General features: G+C 39.1%; 1 long non-coding RNA gene across 1 annotated transcript in view; it reads left to right on the top strand.

Annotated features, from left to right (window-relative positions):
• The window catches only part of LOC147583356 (uncharacterized), a 71,629-nt gene that overhangs the window by 35,498 nt on the left and 15,116 nt on the right, over positions 1 to 21,015 (top strand). The gene's annotated exons all lie outside the window — the stretch shown is intronic.

The raw sequence follows: 21,015 nt of genomic DNA, 5'->3' as shown, positions 1-21,015 counted from the left end.
CACTTGAGTGTAACCTGCAGCTATGAAACTTATGTTATCTGCATTCTGGTTTTGTGATGGTTGTATTTTCTGAATGCATGTAGAGTTTGGGAAGCAGTACTCAGGTTGGAAGGGCTAACATTAGAAAAGCATCTCTGAGAGAGAGGGGAATGGAAGCCAGCTCCCTTTCTGGTAATACCTGGGAGCTGGAGAGGAGAGAGGTGCTCAGATTTCAGAAGGCAATGGCATGTACGACCTTGGAAAGACTAGTCATTAGACACCAGGGTGCCCAGATTTCAGAAAAAGTTTTTAGTACCTCACTACTTTCAAGTCATCATGAGGCTTTGAATAGTAACTCACCTCCGGTTACTAGTGTGAATCAAAGGCCACAGGAATTATTTTAGTCAGCGTAATTCCTTTGGAACTTTTGTATAAGCCTCGACAGCCAGGGATCCAGCACCATAGTTAGATTTGATTTTGAAAATAAGAAAAAAATTTTTTTCTTACATCCTTTATGGTTGTATAAAATTCATAAGACCAAACTTGCTAGATTACTTTGCCTTTTTAATTTTTAGTTTCTTTATTTGTAAAACAGGGACTGTAATGCTTATCTTGTAGGGTTGTTTTGGAGATTGGTTATTTTTGTGTGTAGGTTTGCTAATAGGTCTCAGAACATGACACTCAATCAATATTGTACAGGGTTCTCTCCTTGCAGCCTCCCTCTGAGTTCTCTGTTGTTTTAAGGTCATCCTCGCTGCCAAGCATTTATATTCTCCCTTGTTCATTTTTATAGAACTTTGCAACCATGCATTTATACAGATACATCAATATTTTGATGGGGTCATATCATCATTTCATTCACTGGTTAGTCTTGGGTCTGCGTGGGTTGGCTGCCCTGCTATTCTGCTCTTCTCAAGCATACCCCAGAATTCACTCCAGATCTGCCTGAGCAGGAACCCCCCTTTCCTTAGGTAAAATGACTCTGTCAACTTTAATTATGTCTAATTTCTTATTTAAATAGTATATAGGGGCAACTGGGTGGCTCAGTCAGCTAAGCATCTGACTTCAGCTCAGGTCATGATCTCATGGTTCATGGGTTAGAGCCCCACATCAGGCTCTGTGTTGACAATTTAGAGCCTGGAGCCTGCTTTGGATTCTGTATCTCCCTCTCTCTCTGCCCTCCCCCACTCGTGCTCTGTCTCTTTCTATCAAAAGTTAATAAAAATTTTAAAAATTCAAAAAAATAAATAGTATATAGGTCTAGGTGTATAGTGTATTTTATCAGTTATTTTATTCATTTACATCTGAAATCTTCTTAAAAGGGCTTAAAGATCCTCAGAAATATAAATAAATAAGAAAAAATTACATTAAAAATAAGCAGGTTAAAAACTCTGGGCAAAAGAAACAGAAAAAGAAAATTGGGATGCCAGATGGTTTTAATAATAATATTGAACATGCTTGGAAAAATGTGTTAAACATAAAAAGTACATTACTAATAATCTTAATTATATTGTTATGTTTCGTATCTGATCATGGAGCTGTTTTTTTTCCTCTGCTGTTCAAAAGATTTTTAAAAATCCTCAAAGACAATGCAGTTTATACTAACTTCACACTTAATCTGTTATATTCATTGATCCATAGAGTAATCATGACACTGAAATGAATCTTTATGCTTGTATTTATCACAGGAATTTAAAAAGAATATTAAACCAGGTTTTGACAGATCTGGGCCAACAAGTAAATCTTTATTGAAAAAAAAAGCCTACTTTAAGAAATGGGAAGCTCAAGGGAAATAGTAATTATTTCCTTAAAGCATCAATATTTACAAAAAGAGAATGTAGAAGATTATTTTCCATGATTTTAACAAAGCACATTTACTTCTCTCTAAAAAGAAGATGACTTCTCCCTATAACTCTGAAAGTGCTGAGGGCACACTGTAATGCAGTTTCAAAAGGAAACCACTTCTACAGATTCTTACTCACTCTGATGTGCGTTGATAGCTTCAGAGGTAAACTTATTGACTAATTGAAACAAGAAATTAGTCTTTATGCAATGCAAATTTAAATTCATTTTCAAGTGTCTAAACAAATATCTTGAAAAGCAAGATATTTTAGAACCAAAAATTAGTAAATTATTTTTAAAGTCAGGCACCTTAAAAAAAGGTTCTCACTTGCAGACTTGCTGTTATCAATAGTTGAATTTATGTAACATTTACTTAAGCTATAAACATAATAATGAACACCTGTGAGCCTTCTACTCAAATTATGAACAAAGACCCTGCCAATATCACTGAAGTTACCTGTGTGTTTCCATGCTCCCACCTCTTCCCTCCCTCCCCAGTGTCGCTCCTACCGTGAAATCTTGTAGTTTGCCACATACTCATGAATTTTTAAACATGATACCACTTACCTTTACCTGGGTTTGAGCCTTAAAAAATGTTATAATACTTGATATACTACACATTAATACATTGTAATTATTACTTTTAAAATATATGAATTGGATTTAATAATACATAATTATCACATTTAATGTGTAATTTGTATTATTTGTATTATTACAAGTGTAATTTATATTATTATAAGTGGAATTAATACATTTATAATCTGTAATGCAGTCTAATTGGATGTGTTTTTACTCATCACTTTAAAGTGAGTAATTATTGGAGCGCCTGGGTGGCTCAGTCGGTTAAGTGTCCGACTTCAGCTCAGGTCACGATCTCGCGGTCCATGGGTTCGAGCCCCGCATCGGGCTCTGGGCTGATGGCTCAGAGCCTGGAGCCTGCTTCCGATTCTGTGTCTCCCTCTCTCTCTGCCCCTCCCCCGTTCATGCTCTGTCTCTCTCTGTCTCAAAAATAAATAAACGTTAAAAAAAATTAAAAAAAAAAGTGAGTAATTATTGCTAAGTTCCATCCATTTTGTTTTAGTAAACTGCAAAATATTCATTTTCACTACTGTATATTTCATGTGAATATTCCACAATAAATTTATTCATCCTCTTGTCAGTGCATACCTGGGCATTTTGAATGTTTTAAAATAACAAATAATGCTGCTATGAACAGTTCTACGAATGACTTCTAGAACACATATTTACAAGTATGTACCTGGGAATGGAATTTTTGGATTGCAGGAAACTCAAGTGCTCAACTTTTTAAAGTGATGCCAAATCCACACTCTCATCAACAGCATCCTTTGCTGTCTTCTTTCTTCTGCATCTTTTCTAATGGTTGGTGTTGTTAGAAGTCTTGAGTATTTATTCCTTTACACAATGTGTTTTTGTTTTTGGTACTTCCCTGACTAAGCATCTTTTTTATCTCTCTCTCTCGCTCTCTCTCATCTATCTATCTATCTATCTATCTATCTATGTATATCAGCCTTTTTTTTTTCTATAAAATGCCTAGTTGGTGCTTTGCCCAATTCCCATTTCTGATCTCTTTGTTATTAGTTCATAAGAATTCTTTAGATTCATAGATATTAATTTTTCATTAGTAATATGTGTTGTAAATAGCTTCTCTCAGATTGTGGCTTATTTTAAATTTTTTATTATAATGTCTTTTGAAAAACAGTAAGTCTTAATTTTAATTTAAGATTATCCGTTTTTTATGTTCATGGTTTTTGGGTCAGGTTTCAGTAATACTGTTCTATCTTAAAGTAAGAAAGGTAGTGTCTAACATTTCTTCTGACTTTTTTAAAAAGGTTTTATATATATATCTTCTGTATTTGTCATTAATCCATTAAATTTTGTGTGTGGCATGAGAGAGAAATTCAATTTCACTTTTTCCATGTGGATAAGTCAATTATTTCTTTTTTAAAAAATTTTTTTTCAACGTTTTTATTTATTTTTGGGACAGAGAGAGACAGAGCATGAACGGGGGAGGGGCAGAGAGAGAGGGAGACACAGAATCGGAAACAGGCTCCAGGCTCCGAGCCACCAGCCCAGAGCCCGACGCGGGGCTCGAACTCACGGACCGCGAGATCGTGACCTGGCTGAAGTCGGACGCTTAACCGACTGCGCCACCCAGGCGCCCCAAGTCAATTATTTCTGCATCACTTACTGAAAAATCATACCTTCTCTCATGGACAGGCAATTCCATCTCTGTCATACATCATTTTCTTATATGCACTGGTCTAATTCTAGGCTTTTAACTTTGTTGCCTTGGTCAACATGTTTAACTGTGCATCAAAACAGTTATTTTAAAAATCACAGTACTGGGGGCATCTGGGTGACTCAATCCAACTCTTGATCTTGGCTCAGGTCATGATCCCAGAGTCGTGGGATCAAGCCCCATATCAGGGCTGCTTGGGATTCTCTCTCTCTCTGCCCTTCCCCCACTTGTGCGTGCTTTCTCTCTCTCTCTCTATCTCTGTCTTAAAAAACAAAAACAAAAACAAATCACCATTCTGGAAATGTTAAAACTATAGAGACATAGTCAGGTCAGAGGTTACCAGGGCTGGGAATTGGGGAAAGGATTGATGAGAAGGGAACAGGGAACTTGGGGGAGGAGGTCATGGTGATTTTCTGCATTTTGATTGTCGTGATTATAGACAACATATATTTGTCAAAACTCAAAACTGAACAACTAAAGAGGCTAAATTTTACTGGACATGAATATTACTTCAGTAGCTAACTCAGAAAAGTTTCAAAATATCCAAAATAATATTTTGATGTGTTGTTAGTTTTCTTCAAGAATAGCTTTTGCACACCAGCATTCTTCACAGAGCTAGAACAAATAATCCTAAAATTTGTATGGAACCAGAAAAGACTCCAAATAGCCAAAGAAATCTTGAAAAAGAAAACTAAAGCAGGAAGCATCACAATCCCAGACTTCAAGCTATACTACAAAGCTGTAATCATCAAGACAATATGGTACTGGCACAAGAACAGACACTCAGATCAATGGAACAGAGTAGAGAACCCAGAAATGGACCCACAAACATATGGCCAACTAATCTCTGACAAAGCAGGAAAGGATATCCAATGGAATAAAGACAGTCTCTTCAGCAAGGGTTGCTGGGAAAACTGGACAGCGACATGCAGAAAAATGAACATGGACCACTTTCTTACACCATATACAAAAATAAACTCAAGATGGATGAAAGACCTAAATGTGAGACAGGAAGCCATCAAAATCCTCAAGGAGAAAGCAGGCAAAATCTCTTTGATCTTGGCCGCAGCAACTTCTTACTCAACACATCTCTGGAGGCAAGGGAAACCAAAGCAAAAATGAACTACTGGGACCTCATCAAAATAAAAACTTCTGCACAGCAAAGGAAACAATCAGCAAAACTAAACGGCAACTGACAGAATGGGAGAAGATATTTGCAAATGACATATCAGATAAAGGGTTAGTATCCAAAATCTATAAAGGACATCAAACTCAACACCCAGAAAAACAAAGAATCCAGTGAAGACATAGGCAAAAGACACGAATAGACACTTCTCCAAAGAAGACATCCAGATGGCCAACCGACACATGAAAAAATGCTCAACATTACTCATCATCAGGGAAATACAAATCAAAACCACAATGAGATACCACCTTACCCCTGTCAGAATGCCTAACATTAACAACTCAGGCAACAACAGATGTTGGCGAGGATGTGGAGAAAGAGGATCTCTTTTGCGCTTCGGGTGAGAATTCAAACTGGTGCAGCCTCTCTGGAAAACAGTATGGAGTTTCCTCAAAAAACTAAAAATAGAACTACCCTACAACCCAGCAATTGCCCTACTAGGTATTAATCCAAAGAATAAAGGTGTGCTGTTTTGAAGGGACACATGCACCCGTATGTTTATAGCAGCACTATCAACAATAGCCAAAGTATAGAAAGAGACCAAATGTCCATTGATAGATGAATGGATAAAGAAGATGTGGTATATATATACAATGGAGTATTACTTGGCAATCAAAAAGAATGAAATCTTGCCATTTACAACTACGTGGATGGAACTGGAAGGTATTAATGCTAAATGAAATTAGTCAGAGAAAGACAAAAATCATATGACTTCACTCATATGAGGACTTTAAGAGACAAAACAGATGAACATAAGGGAAGGGAAGCAAAAAGAATATAAAAACAGGGAGGAGGACGAAAGAGAAGAGACTCATAAATATGGAGAACAAACTAAAGGTTACAGGAGGGGTTGTGGGGGGGGGGATGGGCTAAATGGGTAAGAGGCACTAAGGAATCTACTGCTGAAATCATTGTTGCACTATATGCTAACTAATTTGGATGTAAATTTAAAAAAATAAAAAATAAAATTAAAAAAGAATGGTTTTCCCATTCCTTAGGCTTTTGCTTTTATGATAAATTTTAGAATCCTACTTTGAAAAGTTTCACCAGAAACAAACCTGTTGGAATTTTCATTGGAATTAAATTGAATCTATAGATAAATTTTGGGATATGATATATTACCCATGAAAACAATATTTTTCTCCATTTAGTTAAGCCTACTTTAATGCCATTTCATATTTAAATATTCTAAATATTCTAATATTCTGAATACCTAAATATAAAATATTGAGATATCTATACAAGAGTGGGCTAGATTATTAAGCCACTCTTATTCCAAGCCAATCCTTCCATACTCTGCCATATGATGCTGGGCTAGGTCTCTGCAAACTGTAGGTCTCCTTTGCCAAATGACTTCTTTTTAAATTCTGCAATAAGGGATATTGGAGGAAAGGCGGAAGATAAGAAGGGAAGAAGAATCTTCATCTCTGCTCTGCTGTCTTTGCCAAAATCACTCTAGCAATGGGTCTTTATCATGGCAGGTGGGTTCTGTTTCCAGCTTTCTTCTGTTCTCTCACACCCTACTTAATTGTCTCCCCTTAGAGGTATAATTACCACCTGGGTAAAGGCCCTTCTTAGAGGCTTGAGACCTATTCTGTGGGTCCTTTATTCAAAGATTTTGAAGGACTAACACCAGCCAAGCAGCTCCCCTTAATTGCTGTACAGAAATTAATCGACTTAGGTCTATTGATCTTATATGCAGAAATCTTGCTATACTTTCTTATTTCTTATAATTTGTATGTATATTCTTTAGAATTTTCTGTGTAGCAGCCATATCATATATAAATAATGACAGTGTTCTTCTTTTCTAGTTTTTATGAGCTTTCTCTTCCCCCCACCCTCACTTTGCTTGATAAGGTCTGCAGTATAATGCGGGATAAAAGCGATCATAGTAGTAGAGTTATTAGGTCTCTAGAAACCTAAATAGCAAATCATTATCATTTGCAAATCCCTGAATTTGTACATGATCAGTGATTATTTAATTCGCTGGGTTAATTACAATAAGAGTAATGGTAATAATAATATAACAAAAATATATTAAATCATTATTTTTTCACTTTTTAAAAGATGGATATAATGAGCCTAGGTCATCTTGGATGAGTAGAAGCCTCAAATGTCCCAAATTTTTCTATCTATCTATCTATCTATCTATCTATCTATCTATCTATCGAAACTTGGGGGTTTACAAAGGATAGAAATTTTAGAGAACTCCCCAGATCTCAGATTGTTTAGCAAATTTGAGTTTCTAAAACTCTTTACTTCTACTTCCCTCATAGGTAGTATTATTTCAGACATATCAGCCAGATTTTCTCCTTGCCCTAACCACCATACTGATGTTTATTTTCAGAAGTCTTTATATCACTATAATGATAATAGCAATAGTAATAATAAATGGTTAACTCTCATATGGCACTTTCTATGTTATAAGCACTTTGAATTCATTAAATCATTTAATTCTTACAAGAAACCTATAAGGTAGATATTATTATTGTTATTATTATTATTATTATTCCCGATTTCCAGATGAATAAATGGAGGCATGGAAAGGTAAAATAAGCTACCTAAGGGTCGCCTAGTGAATAAGTAATGGATCCAGGACTTGAACCCAGACAGTCTTCATCTGAAGTTCTTGCTGTTGAAGGTGTGCTGGATTGATCACCATCTGGTACTGGAGACCCAGGTACCTCTGCTACTTGGTGCCCATATGTCTAAGAAGGGCCAGGAATTTCCTACAATGATTATATGTTCATAAACTACGTACTTGCGGTCAGAAATGTCAAAAACTCTTCTTTCCAAGAGGCTGTCTTGGAAAAAGGGAAAGTGGTCGAGAGTACCCTGATGCATGCTTAACATGTCTATAAATGCCTGTCTGCAGATGACCTCAAGGTGAATGGGGGTTTCAGATGACCAATTCCATCAAAGAATGTAAGACAGAAATGAAACTCAGGGCTCACACTTTTACAAAATCTCCCTGTAGAATAAATAGACTGAGTAGTGGTAAGAAATGCTACACGCTGAGTCCCAAGAGGAACCCATGTGTTGCTGAAATGCTGGGTACTCCAAGGGAGTCAATAATAATCTTCCAGGCTTCTGTTTGCAGGGGAGCCTAACATGTGTATGCAGCCCCTTTCTTTCTCACCACAACTTATAAGATGAGCAGACTAAGTAGGAGACAAAGTCAATGACTCAATGAGGTGCTAGAAATCCACTGTTCTGGTGGGACTGGATGTTTTGGAATTCTTATGGAAAATATTTTGGGAGGCGCAGAGTGTGGAGAAGATGAAGACTTTTGGGAAAGTAGAACCGTAACACCCAGCCCTTAAAGTTCTAGTCATCTAGGAATTATGGATCCATCAGTTTACAGACCTTCTTGAAAAAAAAGAGCTCTTTTCCAGTCTCACAGGTCCAATCACTTTGGAAATGGGAAGAAATAGCTGGAATAGGAAAGTTGTTCTTTACAGATGCCTATGTACATGTACATACATGTAGATGCATGCACGTGCTCTCTCTCTCTCTCTCTCTCACGCACACACACACACCTGCTTTCCTTACTATCAACCATGGATTTCCTCCCTTCTATTAAAACCAATGTTTATAGGAGCACTTTCAACTATAGCCAAATTATGGAAACAGCCTAAATGTCCAGCAACTGATGAATGGATAAAGAAGACGTGATTTATATATATAATGGAATACTACTTGGCAATGAGAAAGAATGAAATCATGCCGTTTGTAGCAACATGGATGGAACTGGAGGGTATTATGCGAAGTGAAGTCAGTCAGTCAGAGAAGGACAGATTTCATATGTTTTCACTCATATGTGGAATTTGAGAAACTTAACAGATGACCATGGGGGAAGGGAAGGGGAAAAAATAGTTTCAAGCAGAAAGGGAGGTGAACATAAGAGACTCTTAAATACAGAGAACAAACTAAGAGTGGATGGGTGATGACGGAGAGGGAAAACGGGTGATGGGCATTGAGGAGAGCCGTTGTTGGGATGAGCACTGGGTGTTCTATGGAAGCCAATTTGACAATAAATTACATTCATAAAAAATTTTTAAAAATTTCAACAAAACTGTCTTGGAGTTGGGATTCTTATATAAAAATATTGTCACAATGGGAGGATGGAAAACAGGAGCAGGTGGAGTTGCAGAAGCCACGAAAAGACAGAATTTTATAATTTATAAGAGGGTCCAAAAGTCCAAGGTAGCCAAATTTCTGCCTAATGTGTCGTGATTACAGGGTACTGGATTTGGCAGTGAGAACATGGTGACTTCTCACAGAGGCACTTGAGTGGAGTACCACGGGCAAAGCCAGATGGCCTTGGATTGGAGAGTGAAACCAATGGGTATACTGAGTATAGGTTTCACCTTCTGCTTCACCTTGTACTCTTACGTGATAGAGATGGCTTCTTTCCTTAAACCAAATGAACTCTGCTGGCTTCAAAGTTTTCTTCTGCAGCCTCCTCATCTCTCTCAGCCCTCGTAGAATTGAAGAGAGTCAGGGCCTTGCCATGGATTAGGCCTTGATTTAAGAGAATGTTGAGTCTGGTTTGATCATCTCTCCAGACTCCTAAACTTTCTCCATATGAGCAATAAGGCTGTTTTGCTTTCTTGTCATTCATGTGTTCACAGGAGTAGCACTTTTAATTTCCTTCCAGAACTTTTCCTCTACGCACACAACTTAAGAGGCCTAGGTTTTGGCCTGTCTCAGCTTTCGACATGCCTTCCTCACTAGGCTTAATCATTTCTAACTTTTGATTTAAAGTAAGAGATGTGCAATTCTTCCCTTCTTTTGAACATGTAGAGACCATTGTAGGGTTATCAATTGGCCTAATTGAGTATTGTTGTGTGTCTGCAAACAGGAAGGCCTGAGGACAGAGAGAGAGCTGGGGGGAACGGCCAGTTGGTGCAACAGTCAGCACACACACATCTATCAATGAATTTTGCTATCTTATATGGGTGTAGTTCCTGGCAATTACAACAGATCAAATATTGCTGCTTATGAATCACCGTAATACATACATAATAATGAAAAAGTTTGAATATTGTGAGAATTGCCAAAATATGACCCAGAGACAAGAAGTGAACAAATGTCATTGGAAACAATGGCACGAATAAGCCTTGCTCAGTGCAGGGTGGCTGCAAACCTTCAATTTGTAAAAAAAAAAAAAAAAAAAAAAAAATGTAGTGTCCGCAAAGCCCAATAAAGCAAAGTGTGATAAAATGAGGTATGCCTGGATTATGAACTATTATAGCATGGCATATAGAAAAAAATATTCCTCAGTAAAGGAATGCTTGTATCATTAGCATTTAAGGTAAGGAAATGTTTATTTTGTTCTCTTTTTCTTTCTGGAGTATTTGGAGTTAGACTTCACTTACGATCTATAGTCCAGCTTTGTCCAAATAGCAATTCAGAGGGTAGAAAAGAAAAATGGGATGAATTGCTAACTCCCTTGGCCACCTGTTCTAATTTTAAACTCTTTTTCGAAAGAGGAAGGACAGGAAGAACTGTCAAAGTAGCAGTCTTCCTAAATTGCTAGCAATGACAGTTGACAAGTGCCAGCTCACCAGAAGAGTGCCATGGTCTTCCTGTGGGTCTCCTCCTCTGCAGCCACAGCCACCAGAAGAAACATGATGTGGTTGTTTGCCCTGATTGTCTAGGTCAGCAGGATACACAGCAGACCTGCCATACTCAAGCCTCACTCCATTGTTTTTAATTATAACCCTGACATTATCGCTCAAACTCTTTCCAAGTTTGGTTTCCACCCAATTCAAGATCTTTGTTGATGAATGGCTTCCCTGACGAGGCCAGAATCAGTAACAGAGACAATAGCCAGGGAGACTTGTGGAGCCTAACTATTTGGGGTTGTTGTTTTTTTTTTATTTTTTTTTGACATTTATTTTTAAGAGACAGACAGAGTGTGAGCAGGCGAGGGGCAGAGAGAGGAAGACACAGAATCTGAAGCAGGCTCCAGGCTCTGAACTGTCAGCACAGAGCCCAACACAGGGATCAAACCCATGAACTGTGAGATCATGACCTGAGCCGAAGTCAGATGCTTAACCGACTGAGCCACCCAGGTGCCCCTGGAGCTTAAATATTTGCAAAGAACTTTCCACCATTTGTATGAATCCTGGCCACATATTTAATTGGTTATAAGTATAATTGAGGGTTTTTTTTTCTTTCTGTCAACCATAGTCTTTCTATTTATCATGCAGACCAAGAAAGATACTTAATATACTCCAAGTAGGTATAGCTACAGAGGACCTTCTCTCCCTCATAAAGCTTTTTACTAAATACAATTATAGCTTTTATGAGTACTTATACACTTCACTATAAATTACTAGTCTGTTTATTCGAACACAACAGCTTTCCTTTTAGAAGATGCCTCTTTGTTTTCTTATAAACTTTTCTCGTTTTTTCAGACCTAGAACTTCCACAAAATGCCTGGTTTATATATTCAGTGGGAAAGTAGCAATGTTTAACCCTTATGAAACATCTCTGTGTCAGATTTCAGTACCTGCAGTTCTGGAAGTAGCGAGCCAAGTTGATTAGGCATCGCTTGGTGTCATTCCCTAGAGACCGTGGGTTTCCTCTGTCGCAAGGCACGGCAGCCTAATTAACATGCTGAAAATACCTTCTCGACTCAAATTGCACTTGAGACATTTGCAGAAGATGACTTTCAGCTGCCCACAAGAAAGCCAAAGGATCTTAGGCCTTGTTTTTAAAAATTCTTGACATGATTGCTAAGTTTCCGAAAAAGCTTTCTGTTTTATTATGTTCTTTGACACCCTCCTTTGAAGAGGTGGAAAAAAATGTGGTGTTTTTGGTTTTGGTTTTTTGGTTTTTTGTCTTCTTAGCCTCATGAAGTGTTGGGATAAAAACCTCAAGGCTCTGCATCTGAAAGAGTTAAAGCAGGCTGCATGGCAGAATATCAAATCCCACCGCTTCTCCCTGCCAAACAGGAAAAAAAAAAAAAAAAAACAAAAAAAAACAACAAAGCAATAAGAAGGAAGAGAAAAGGGGAACATTGGTGTTAGTAAATCAATCAGTTTCTGTACAATAATCCTCTTAAATCCTCCCTCAAGGTGGGGAGAGCCCTCTTATCAGGGTCTTTGGTGAAATTTATACCAAGGTCTGTCAACTCTCTCATGGTTGACAGTCCACATTTAGTCCTATTTATCTGGATTTCGGGATCATCCTACGGAAATGATCCACGAGTACAATTATAGGAGTACTTAGTAATTTTTATCCTTTTACTCATTAATATTAATTAGTGCTTGGAGGGGAAAGAGGACAAGGAACAGCTTCTCATATCCAAGCTAATTAACTTTGTCTAGCTTGTATGAAAGAGAGAAAGTACTTTATTAAAAAACGATAAGATAAGCACACAAGGGACTTTTATTTTCTGCTTAGGCTAAACTGTGATAACATTTGGCTCTTCGTGAGCGTCCTAGAATTGCCAGCAAGAATAAAAGGATTGTTACTGGAAAGTAAAGGCTCCAGCATGGTTTCCAAGGCACCCACTCAGCTGGTGGTAACGTACATTTGACGGTTTTCATGCTATTTTGGAAAATGAAGGGTGGTTTCCAAGCCTCATATTTAGGACATGATAACATTAAAATGACAAGGAAAAGTAAGGTAACAGAAATACTTGTTACTTCTTTTTCAGTATTATAGATTTATATATTATCTAATCTATACTGACACAATGAGTTGAAGGTCCTTTTTAATCTAATGCCTAAAATGTATTTGGTTTCTAGTTAGGATTAGGAGCATCACACACACACAAAAAATTTAATGTTTTATTTATTTTTAAGAGAGACAGACAGAGAGACATAGTACGGGTGGGGGAGGGGCAGAGAGAGAGAGACACAAATCTGAAGCAGGCTCCAGGCTCTGTGCCGTGAGCACAGAGCCCAACGAGGGGCTTGAACTCATGAACCGTGAGATCATGACCTGAGCTGCTTAACTGACTGAGCCACCCAGGTGCCCCAGGATTAGGAACATTTTTTAAACCAAAGATTTCAGTGGACATATTTCCTATCCTCTATGAATAAAACACTGAAAGAAATATGTAAGGTTAGTAGCATTAGAAGTTATGCATTCCACACATTTTTACTATAATATTCATTGATTACTTTGTTCTTTTGGCAAATTTGATTGAAGAAACTATGTTGAGCTCTAAAACTTTAGAAATAAAGACAAAATCTTAAAAAATTAGCTATCCTAGTTTTTCCTCATGTTTATACTTTGTCCGAGGCCTTTGAGAAGTGGACACAGAGACAAGACTCAATGTGAGGACATTACTGGGTAATAAAATAGAAGATGGAGCTGGGAAGAGCCCAGGAAGCTATCAGACTGGACTCCGAGCCTTCCCCTGAATGAAGGGGAGAGGGAATGGAAGGCTGGGTGGGAAACATTGCAGATCCCCAGGCAGCCCATAAGGAAGAGGCAGCGACTGTCAGGGGGTTGGTTCATGAAAAACAGTCCCCTGTCAGAGGAGACCCAAGTCTCCCTAAACAGGCCTGCTTTAGTATCCCTGCTGTGCTCAGTTGCTGGCTGGGAACAGTCCATAGGAAGCATCACTTTGGCTCAGTTATGGTAATGAATATCAGAACAAGTATCTGAGCTCTTGGTCAATTATGCTTCTTGTACTTAAAGGCTGTGAGGTGTAATCTCATGGCCGAACCAGCCTCTCTTCACATCTTTATTGAAATCTCACCTATTTTAATTCATTTTCCTGACATTTTTTTACCAAGAGTAAACATTGGAATCTTATTTATGCCCAAATCACAAAATTTTGATTTTTTTTTTTTTTTTTGTAGAATTAGATTTTGGAAACTTCACTGTGACATCCCTAAAATATCTAATTCTTTAGTCCCAAATCTAAACATATTTGTGGTTTATGTATTCAGCACTTGATTCCAACCTGAAGGCAATGAAATGCATTTGCAAAAAAAAAAAAAAAAAAAAAAAAGCAAAGCTTTAAAATCTTTCATAACAAAAGAGCATACAAAATATGGACTCTAGAGGATAGCTTCAGTGATATCCTAATGTGACTTTTATTTCTTCTGAGCATCTTGAAATGGTATCTTTGAATTGATATCAGAGTTGGTGTCATTCTATTGTTGAAATCAAGGTCATTGTGAATTCAAAGCATTGTCAAGGTTCATTGATATCTTTTACTTTAGGATATATCCGTTTAATTTGAGGCCATTGAGTCTTAATGACCTTTAGCAAATTTGGAACTTGATTTTTTGTTGTTGTTCTTTGCAATAGTTCTCTATTTTCAAATGAACTTACTGGGTTAAGTATTTGTTTATATTTTTAGCACTTTTGCAAAAGAAGTTTTAAAGGTTGTGTCATAGGATGGAAGGACCATGGTCTTTGAGGTAAAATAGACTGTATCACCTCTGCCACTCCCTCATTGCACAACTTTAGACAAGCTGATGAACCTTTCTGAACTGGCCTCCTTCTCTGTCACTTAGGGATCACAGCTCCCACCTTGTAGGTTGCTGTGGAAAGGAACTGAGGCAACAACACCAGCTGACGCTGAGGATCTCCACCTGCACTCTTGTGCTACCTGGCATTTTGCCTCCTCACTTAGGGTCACTGGAGATGCACAGGTCCCGTGTTTGGCCAGCCCAATGGCCCAGGTGCCAAGTACAGACCCGCAGCAGCTGGTTGCACAATGTCCGCCCTGACAACCTGTGGCCTCCCACGGTCTATGCTCCCGCAATCCCTCCTTCAGCTCACGTGTTCGAATGCTATCTGTCCCCTCATGCCCAAGACTGTCCCATGATTGTAACAGTGAGGGAGTGTTTTCTGAAAAGGTCCAGGAGTACAGGAAGCAACGCCCTCTAGGTCTGATTCACCTGGATCTGAACCAGTCAGTGGTCTGCAGTGGTGGAAGCTAGCAGTCAGGTGTGTGCATATGGCGGCACCAATTCTTGCCTGGTTTCTCACTCATCTCCTCTAAGTGCTTCCTTTGCCACGGCTCTCGTTTCCATCTTCTCTGGCTCTTTTTCTTTATTAATTTTTTCATTATAATTCCAATGTAGTTAACATACAGTGTTATATTAGTTTAGGTATACAGTGTAGTGATTCAACAATTCTATACATTACTCAGCGCTCATCACGATAAGTCCACTGTGTATCCCTGTCCCCTGTTTCTCCCACCCCCACCCTTTCCCCCTCTGGTAACCATCACTTTGTTCTCCGTAGTTAAGAGTCCGTTTCTTCATTGTCTCTCTCCTTCTCTTTTTCCCCTTTCCTCTTTTGTTTTGTTTCTTAAGTTCCACATATGAGTGAGATCGTATGCTGTTTGTCTCTCCCAGACTGATTTCACTAGGCCTAATACTCACTAGTTCCATCCATGTCGTTGCAAATGACAAGGTTTCACTCCTTTTTATGTCTGAATATATCTCCTGCTCTTCAAATCCCGTTCACCTCATTCTCTCTGCTGCATTTGCTAATCTCCTGCTTTGCCACACCTGGATTACATACCCTCCCAGGCAGAGGGTCCTAACAATCCTAGGTACGTGCATGGTGGGCCTCCTGAATGTCCTTCACCTAGTTTCCTGCCTCTTAGTAAAAGGCGAAAAATTTATTCGATCTGAAGAGAAGCCAGAGTATATAGTTTCCTGCCTCTTAGAAGCAGCCATACAATCTAGGTGGCCTAAGCTTGGAGCCTCTGCTCATCACACATCCTGGGAGATCTTCTAACAAGCTGTTGGGTTTCTGAGAGATGGTTGTGTTGGACACTCCTGACAGACACTGACAGACAGAGCTTCTGCCGAAGTTTTTTAAAAGGCTTTTTTGTGGCACATGCAGAGGGGCAGAGTATGTTTGCATTTTTGTTCATGAAGTCATAGAAGGAAATACATATTGAACAAGGAGATGCCTCCCATTATGCAGATTTCTTGATCTGTGGGGGAAGGGAGCCAGTAGGGTAGGATATTTGTTACGACGCTGGTCATTTGGTCCCCTCAGTTTCTTGTATCTAACACAACATAGTCTCAGTTGCAATGAGGAGTCTGGGGAGTTGAGAGACTCTGAAAGGGCTGGGGGATGTGGAAAATCTCCATGCTCGGGATGAACCGAGCAGCCCAAGGGTTATCACTGAAGTAGGGATCCAGGGATAGACACTGTTGGATGTTGGAAGCCAAGACTAGGGTGAGATAGGTAGGCGTTCATCTTGGGTGTGAAATTTGTAAATAATATTCTAGTGCACTATTTCTGAAAACTCACAATGTATAGAAAAAAATCCACCATGAACGAGATGTCAAAATGTTAAATGAAGTAACCATGCAGTGTCAGGGGCAGTGTTGTGCCCAACCAAACTGGGGCTGGCAACAAAAGAAAAAGCCAATAATGCCAATTTTGTCTTTATTAAAATTTTTAATATTTTATTCATCATGGATTTTATTTTGGCATTCCTTTGATGTTTCAGAAGGCTGTATTAAAATATTACTTTTCTTCAACTATTGACTCTTTTAGCACCCTTAAATTGTGAGCCCACGGCGAGTCCTCAGCCACCGCACCCTCATTCCAACCTTGCCAACAGCCACTGGATTCGAAGAGCATTCCTTTGGCTAATCTTAATCTAATGACACCTTCCGTTTTGCTTCCTTTCATCTTCTGCCCACTCGCAGAAGGTCGTTATAGCCCAAGGGCCACAAAACTACCATATATCAGAAGCTGTATTGATAGTATTTAATATTAATCTGCATGTGATTTATTTTTGGCTTTGCAACTCAATCTTCTTCTCTACCAGAAATCCCTCAGGAGAAAATTGAACAGTACTAGAGTAAATTAGTAATGAAAAAAATACATGGTTTTTAAAAATAGATTTCCAAACACTAGAAACCTTCAGGGTGTTTTGAAATAACGGCTTCATTTCTCACTCCAACACGTCTTTGAAGTGGAGTCACACTCCTCTTGTGTACGAGATGATCGCATGGTGGTGTGGCTGAGGCGTATTTCAACCTTTCACCAATTGGGAGTCATGATCAGTAGGCAGTCTGTGTGTGTAAAGCTGCTGGGAGGGTGCTTGTGCTTAACACTGGGCCTGATGCTCCTATCAAAGGTAGTGTGAGATGCAGGGAAGTGCCCAGGATTCAGGATCAAAAGACATTGATTCCTCATTTGTCGCTTATTACCAGGTACACTTCAACCTCCCTAAGTCTTGATTAATTACATTCTTTCAATAGAAATCACAACAGATTCTTCCCAGGGTTGTTGGAAAGAACAAATTGAATCACAGGGGGAAATGCTTTGAAAACTGCCAAAGGACTCTACAAATAAAACAAGTTCTTTCCCTATGTATGTATGTATGTATGTATGTATTTATTTATATAATTTATTGTCAAATTGGTTTCCATTCAACACCCAGTGCTCATCCCAACAGGTGCCCTCCTCAGTGCCCATCACCCACTTTCCCCTCTCCCCCAGCCCCCCATCAACCCTCAGTTTGTTCTCAGTATTTAAGAGTCTCTTCCGACCCTCTCTGTAACTTCCCCCCCCCCGCCCCCGGTCTTCTACTTAACAAGTTCTTTCCTTGATCCTGTGTGTGTGCAACTGTGGGGCTGAGGAGGCCCTGCAGGGAGCTGAGGCTGACTTCTCCGTTAGAAGCCCAGAGAATATCTAGGTTGCATTTTTAGTGGTAGTATGTTATTCTAAAATACACTAACTATATAAAGAGGTGGTGAAAGGAAATCCTTAGAGGTCTTCACTGAAAAGTTCTTGCTTATAAAATGCAAAGTAATCATAAAGACTCATAGCAAGGCTTACTGGGAAAGATAGGTGGACCTCAAACGCACCTAGCTAATTGCACAATATTTTCATTGACGTAGCAGTGTGGAAATAATGAAGAAGAAATGGCAAATGCTCCATAGAGAAGGTAATTGTTTCTTTAAGGGATGAAATAGTTGCACAGATTCCTAGAACCAAAGGGCCAATGTATCTTAACTAATTGGACTAGAAATTGGTCATCTCTGCTTTAAAAGTGTCCTAGCTATTAGAAGCTGGAATAGTCCCTTAATAGATCTAACTGGAAAACCAAAGAGATAAAAGTATCCTGTAGGGTTTTCATCTGTCAGATAAACAGATGCCATTTTTGAAGAGTAATTAATTAAAAAGCCCTCAATTGAAAGAATGCCAGTTTTGTTGATTTCTCTGTCCTTGTGTGGTCAGCGACCAGGTGATGACAAAAACTTTTTGTCTTAAGTTTAAGACATATCTTAACTAAAGATATGTCATCTTTAGTTAAACTGATGACAATCGCTTGTGTCAAAAGAAAAATATTTATTGTTTACTGACTGCATCATAGGATGTGCCATGTTTGAACATGAAGTTAGAGATGGATCAGCTCCTATCTGACAAGGTTCTCGATTGGCATTAGGTTCATCTCTGGAAAACCATAACGCTCCAGAAGAACCCTCCAAGGAAAATATCACTGCTGTGAAGGAAAAAGCAGAAAAGCAGACAGGCGCTTACTTCTTTTTTTTTTTTTTTAATTTTTTTTAATGTTTATTTATTTTTGAGACAGAGAGAGACAGAGCATGAACGGGGGAGGGTCAGAGAGAGAGGGAGACACAGAATCTGAAGCAGACTCCAGGCTCTGAGCTGTCAGCACAGAGCCCAACGCGGGGCTCAAACTCACGGACCTTGAGATCATGACCTGAGCCGAAGTTGGACGCTTAACCGACTGAGCCACCCAGGCGCCCCGACAGGTGCTTACTTCTACTATGTACTCATCCCAGATCCCAAGAACGTAATTCCCTGAAGTGAAGGGTTTATTTGGTCTTGCATAGTGGTGTCTCCCAAACTGTTTGCCAATTGTAAACTAAAATATCTTAGTGAGTGAGCCTATTTTTAAATGTCAGTGCTTATCAGGCAGCATTTTAGAAACCCGAGTATTATGTAGAACCCATTATGGGAAAGTAACAGACACCAGCTATTGATTTAAATTATTTTTATTATACTGTTACTTAAAATACAGCAAACATTGTGACACACTGAGCAGAATCATCGTGTGCTCACACTGGGTTGCCTGGGCAATGAACAAGAAGGGACTAGGGGATTCATCTCCTCCCCCTCTGTCAGCAGCTGTCTTCCTCTGAGAGCAGAGCCTGGGTTCCCCTTTGCAGACTACTCTGGAGACAGCTGGTACCCACTTCCCAGCTGGTGCTCTGAATACCCCCATTGATGATGATTCATATACCTGCCTTGTAAAGAGTAACACCCACATGGGGAAGGGTCCCTCCATTGAGACACAAGCTCCACCGTGTGTCCATCAAAGTACACTGGCTTTGGCTTTCCTCTCCCTGGGGTGATGGGAAAAGGGCAACCCTGTGCCTTCTCTTATATTAATCTGGCCTTGTCAGTTTTTTCTTTCCTCAGTAAACCCTATCCTTCATCTCTTTCCTTATGGAATTTGTCCTAAATTCTAATGGATGACAGATGGAAACTGTTGGGACCTAGTTCTTATGACAAACGTGAAACTAGGTGAAAATGCCTTATGAGTTTCTACAACCAGGAAACTAAAACTTAAAACTTAAGTACAAGTATAAAAAAATCATACTAACAACATTAATGTAACATACTAACGGATTGTTGTTTGGGTGAAATGAAATCATCCAAATTGAGTTTAATAAAAGAGTAGCCTTAGTTTCAGTTGGATGTTCTATTTCTGTATTTTAACTTGAAAGATACTAATTTTAGAGAAGGCCTGTCTGGATAAGTTCAGTGGCTAAAGTGATTTCATAACTTCAAGGCTTTTTCAGTAAATAGGTCTCCAATTTAGACAAAATTCTGCCAGCAAGCAATTGTTGAGTGAAGAAATGTCATATGGTAATTCGTAAAGCTGACTAGTTCACCTTAAAATAAAGTCAGCATTGTGATGGTATTGAATCTATAATAAACGGGTGCTTAATCCATTTATTTCTGGCATTGCAAAAGGAAAAAAAAAATCTTCATTGTAATTCTAGTAGTTGCTGCTAATGAATTGTTCATTAGCACAGAGCAAGATGGGCTAGACTGTATGCCGTGTACCTGCCTGGAATGAGAACCCAAGGCCAATTGCCCAGTTGGTGTGGGCTCTCTGAATTTTATGATTGCTGTACCGTGTGCTGTGTGAGAACTCACATTTTCCATCACTGTTCTCTAAAGCATGACAAAACATAAAATGTATGTGTGATTTGGCCTACGTTCTACTCATTTATTCATTCATTCACTCATTCATTCATCCATAAAAAACACTAAGCACATATCATGTGCCAGGCACTGTTCTAGGCAATTTGCACATTAGTGAACAAAATAGATAAGATCCTGGTCTGTGTGGAGCTCATCCTCTAGCAGGGGTAGACAGAAAACAAGAGATGTATTACTGAGTGAGCTTTATAGTGTGTTGGAAAATGATAAATGCACTTTAAAAAGGAGAGTAGAACAGGGCTTAGGGAGTGCCTGGGCTAGGATGGGGCAGGTGGCAGGGGGTCAGGTGGGACCTCACTGAAAAGGTGAGAATGGAGAGAGCATTTGTGGGATGTGAGGGAGCAGCCAGAGCAGGTATCAGGGGGAGAAAATCCTCCAGGTGGGAATGGCCTGGTGTGTTTAAGAAACAGCGGGAAGTCACTGTGGCTGCACATGGTGAGTTAGGGTAGGAGAGAAGGGCGGATTTGTGAGGGCAAGGCTGTGTAAACTCCAAGAAACCACGGCAGCTGCTTTGGTTTTTATTCTGCAT

Source organism: Puma concolor, chromosome A2, assembly GCF_028749965.1.
Source record: "Puma concolor isolate L17-30 chromosome A2, mPumCon1.1.hap2, whole genome shotgun sequence".
NCBI lineage: Eukaryota > Metazoa > Chordata > Mammalia > Carnivora > Felidae > Puma > Puma concolor.
This window is presented reverse-complemented; position numbering and strand designations above follow the sequence as displayed.